We start from the raw sequence: 5,473 nt of genomic DNA, 5'->3' as shown, positions 1-5,473 counted from the left end.
ATTCGAAGGGTCGGATGAGGACATACGGTTTTGGACCGGCTTCTACAGTTACGAAGCTCTCATGGCATTTTATGATAACTTCATCGAGGCTAGTGAAGATAAGTTAAGGTATTGGGCCTCTGTAAACGCAGAGGCTCAGCACACTGATGGCACGCGTGCAAAGTGTGGTAAAAAACACGCGACGCTACCAATCGACGAAATGTTCATGACGTTGGTAAAACTGAGGCAAGGTTCTGCAAACAAAGATCTAGCCGACAGGTTTGGCGTGTCACCACCTCATGTGACCAGAATTGTTGTCACCTGGATTAACTTCATGCACAGTGCACTGTCAGATATCAACATATGGATGTCGAAGAGCAAAGTCCGCAAGTACATGCCGAAGTGTTTTCAGGGTTTGTACAAGGATCGTTGACTGTACAGAAATACACATGGAAAGACCATCGGACTTTGAAGTTCAAGCTGCAACGTATTCTGTATACAAACACTGCAATACGCTGAAGGCGCTCATAGGTATCAGTCCACCAGGCGTACCAACATTCATATCTGATTTATTCGAAGGGTCAATCAGTGATAACGACATTACACTACAGTCCGGACTACTCAATCAATGTGAGCGAGAGGACGCCATCATGGCTGATAGGGGATTTACTATGAAAGAAGCAGTGGCAAGGCGTGGCTTGCGTCTCGTGGTGCCACATTTCCTGTTGGACAAAGAGCAAATGGAAGTCAACAAACTGGTTGAGTCAGTGGCCCTGGCAAGAGTGCGCATCCATGTGGAAATATGTATGGGACGAATCAAGCAATGGCACTTCTTGTCCCAGTCACTTACTGGAAACAGATAAACCATATATTTCAAGTGTGCACCAGACTTGTTTTATTCTGGCCACCACTTATCGATAGTGATCTACAACATGAAACAGCTAACTAAACAGTATCTTAACAGACTAATGTTTAAACAAGTAAGTGCAATTGTTTCTGATATGAAACATTCTACGCCAACATGAGAGGACAGTGCTTAATGTGCACGTCGTCAATCAGCGAATGTAGGTGTCGAGAATAGAATGATGCATATTTGTTTATAAGTAACACTGAATAATGATACGTTATTTTTCATCAACCTTCATTTACATATGAGACATTTACATTCAACTGATACATACATTACGTATAACAAGCAGTAATTGTATTAAAGTTCTCAAGATGCATTCATTTTCAAACAATATAACACTATTTCCATTGTATATATCATACGTATATTTGCCAATTGGGAACATCCTAAGTAACGTTAATATCAATACGTTAATATATCAAAATGTTTCAATTTTATAATAAGAACGATGTCTTGTGTACGGATACTGATAATCTACTTTCATATTTGGTACAATAAAGTTTTTCTAGTTCTAACCATATGGGTTCGACAGCATCACAATGATAGAAAACGTGTTCAACGTAGTCCATAGAGTTACAAAACAACACATGTCCTTCTCTGAAATGGACAGTTCATGTAACTGAACTCTAGCTGGCTAAACATTTTATAAAAAAAAATTGTTATATCAGACATTTTAAATCCACCTGCCGGTAATTCTGAATTGATACCTTCCGTTTTACTCAATCTTTCTTCTAGAAAAATCTATAGATTAGTTATCAGATTAGCTTCTTTTAAACGTTAATTATTTTTTTCCAAACTCCTGCAAAACTAGTGCTGGTACAATGAATTTGGAGTGAAACTGCAAGAGTTTTGCTTTTGTTTCATTCCACCATTCGTCATCAAACTCTACTCTGATGATCAAAACTGGACTGTCTGCATTAGTAAATACAACAAAATGGCACCACTTGCACCCCACCACTGCCATTTGCATTTGGACTTGGTAGAAGTATGGGTGGGCTTCTTTCAATATAGGGACCTGGTTGGCAAGTTTGAGGGGAAAGTGGGATTGTTTTCGTTTTTGTTCAACAGCTTGAAGTGGTGTTAAATCCAGTGATGCAGACAAGCATTTTATCTCAAGGGTGCCTGTATCACCATTCAAAGTCACGAGTCTATCGGGACTTGCTGCTAACTGCCCATGCTGTTTGTCAACGAACAAGCCACACTCCTGCATCTGAACTACATTTCCACAAGCTCGCTGTTGATTTGCATACATATTGGCGGCTTTATTTTCATTGCATACCCCATACTCCATGTGTTTTGAAATAGGTTTTCTTTTTGGATCACCCACAGTAATTACTTCCTTCACAAGGTTAGCTACCTCCACATTCCCACAAAAACGTTTGGCCTTGCTAGCCGTGATGCGCCCTTTCTTTTCCCGGAACCATTATATGTTAGATGCTTGTCCCCTTGTCCGTTTCTCGATTTCAATTCTTGATTCGTCGTCCACCAGCAAGAAACAGAAGGCATTCTTTTAGAAACATTACATACCTCATTCCGTGAAAAAATGTCATGGAAGATGGTCAGAAGTTAGTTTTAATACCCATTCGTTATGGACTCGTTAAAAACGTTAAAACACAGCCACAGGTGACTTTGTATGAAATGAGATTCCTCTAGTTGAAATGTTTCACAATAAATGGTTTAAAACAGTTAAAATGAATTAAATGCCGACACGGACAATGTTTCATGTTTTTTTAGGAATATGTTTTCTAAAATTCACCTCTAATTTTCTATATACAAGCTCTTCTGGGGTTAGATGCGGAACTTGGTCCGTGCTGTCGTCGTCGCCCTCACTTGCACTGTCCGTAGAGGAGTCCAACAACTGTAGTAGGCACGTGTCGTGTTTCAGAGCTAGCAGGTCTTTCTTCAACATTGTTGTGTTGAATTTTTCCCTCTTCGAAGCTGCGACGTAATCTTCATACCCCGCGAGGGCCCTCTTCCTGACAACTGTTTTACCGAGGATGTGCTTCTCTACTGGACGCTGCCCTAAAAAAATTGAACAAACTAGTATAACAGAAAAGCCTACGATAGTAGCTTTACGATAAAAATAAAGTGAAAGAGATGGTGATTGGTGTTTGAATGTTCTTACGCTTCTGTTAATGTTTTCATTTTAATTATTTTCTTTTTTTCCAATTCCACTGTTCCTACTACAACACCAGCAAAAAAGGGCTGGTAGTTGGTGCATTGGTAGGTATAACGCTTTACAAAAGAGGAACCATACCATTACGAAGTGAAAGGTACTATCCCATAGCATTATATTATGATGTTGAACTAGTACACTAGTTTAGATAGTTACCTTCGTCAAGAAGGTTATTCGTTGATGCTTGTCTGTGTGTCTGTTAGTGAACACGATAAGTCGAGAACGCCTGGATGGTTTGTTGTCATATTTGGTGTGTCGGTGTATATGTGGGAAATCTCAAGATGATTAGATTTTTGGCGAAGTAGTTTGCATAATTAACGAGAAAAGTGTAAAAATGTGTTATATTGCAGCATTAGTGACTGTACCAGGCAGCTGAGGGAGCTCAGGCTGGCAGGCTGGTGACCCTGGGGTCATCTTCCAGAATGCCTGGCTTCCGCCCTCCTGTCATGTGGAATTAATCTATACATGATTTATATAAAGTCTGTTTCCTAGTTACAACACACATTTCCCTCCAAAATTCTGTGGTAGTCGTAATGGCAGGTCTACTTGTTACCTTCGCCAAGATGGTTATGTTTTCGGTAGCGTTTGTGTGTGTGGGGGTTAGCAGGATAACTCGAGAAGGCCTGCATGGATTGTCTTGATATTTGCCATGTGGATGGGTCTTGATGCGACCTGGAATTAACTCGATTTTGGGTTCCCTAGCAGCTTGTTAAGGTACTGCAGCAGAACTTTCGGGTTCGATACCTCGCGTTCTGAACATGCTGTGGTCATGATTTTCGAGTGGCAGATAGCTCTTTAGAGGGAAATTAAGTAATGTAGGTTTGGGCCACCTAGCAGCTTTTTTTGAACTGCAGGAGCCGATTTTGTTTCAAACGTTGAAAGGGAATAACTCAAGAAGGCCTTGATAGATGGTCATAATTTTTAGTACGTAGATAGCTTGAGTTTTGGTTTACATAATTAGATACTTATTATGCAAATAAGTATCTAATTTGCATAATTAGTCAGGAAAGTTTATACTTTCGCCGAATTTCATAAAAGGTCTCTCGAACATGTGACATGTAACTGAGGAAGAGAGAAATATTAATAGATATCAATTATGCAAATGAGAAAGTACTATTACCCCATAACTAAATGACAATTTCATCAACTTGCGGCATTTGGGAGTTATGTGAATGTGATCATCGTTGAATTAAATTATGCTAATAAGGACATCATTTGCACAATTGATGATAAATGTTAGCATAACCTTCTTTGTTTAGCTCATACTTCTGACAACTTCTGTTATTTGGATGGAGAAGATTATTAACTGGTATGATTAATAATTGATGGAAAACACTCATAATACGTCAGTCGTAAAGGTTAAAATCATTTGGCGAAGGTATGAGGTCGTGGAACTCTAGTTTGTAATTGTTATCCATGTCATTTGCCGTACATTATACATTTCTTGTGTGTCTTTACCTGTTCTGATTGGTCTTGTATTTTTCTTCTTCTTTCTTGTAGGCTGGTGACACTTCTGTGGCTGGCTTGTACAGGATGGCGGAAGTGTGCGTACAGTCGTGACGTAGTCCAGTAGGTAAAATAACACAGCACCAATATGACTGCATTTCCCTCCCTTGCCCGCTACACATGTACACCTGGCGGTTTTCACAAGACCCGATCTATTGTCCAGTATGATTCGCACATTATGTCGATTTTCTTTCATTGATGAGAGGACTTTAGCTGTCACGTAAGTGACTTCGTCGAGAGGATTGAACTTAACGTCATCGACGTGTCTGGAGGCAAAGTAATTATAACCTTTCTTTGGAGGCTTTTCTGCCACGGGCAAAGGCGTTGTTGTCACCTCTAACGTCTCCTGATCTGCGTCATGGACATGGACTATTTTGATCTCTCTCTTGACCAGGTATTAAAAAAATTGCCAAATATTGGAAGTTATTGGGCACAGACTGACAGTCGTCCGTCCAGTTGGTGACGATAGGGCCAGGGATGTTACTGACATTGCCTACACTGGACAACACCTTATCGGTGACCGATGAATCCGGGTCAATGACGTACTTTGCCATGCCGCTCTTTATAAGGTCCTTAACCCTGTAAAACAAAGTCGCCTATGTTGTAGTGTCACATAGACACACACTGCGTGCTGACGTAGTGTCATAGCAGCGTAATAATGTAATAGGTTCATTGAGCGATATAGAATGGGGGGAACTGGTTTAATAAAAAAACATAGTTTCATGGAGATTTTGGGTCCTAAGACTCTTGTTTATGTAGATGTCTTACAACTCCTGAGAATTTTTTACCGGTATTGGCCGATTTTTGTGGAAGTTACATGTACAGTCAAACCTGTATTAGCGGTCACCTTTGCATAGCGGCCACCTGCCCATAGTGGTCACTTTTTGTCGGTCCCTTGGATT

General features: G+C 40.3%; 1 pseudogene; it reads right to left on the bottom strand.

Annotated features, from left to right (window-relative positions):
* Positions 1-532: 532 nt before the first annotated feature.
* On the bottom strand, positions 533-5,125 carry LOC136424655 (uncharacterized; annotated as a pseudogene).
* Positions 5,126-5,473: the final 348 nt, after the last annotated feature.

Source organism: Branchiostoma lanceolatum, chromosome 1 (assembly GCF_035083965.1).
Source record: "Branchiostoma lanceolatum isolate klBraLanc5 chromosome 1, klBraLanc5.hap2, whole genome shotgun sequence".
Lineage (NCBI taxonomy): Eukaryota > Metazoa > Chordata > Leptocardii > Amphioxiformes > Branchiostomatidae > Branchiostoma > Branchiostoma lanceolatum.
The sequence above is the reverse complement of the archived record's forward strand: the minus strand, read 5'-3'. Positions and strand labels throughout refer to the sequence as shown.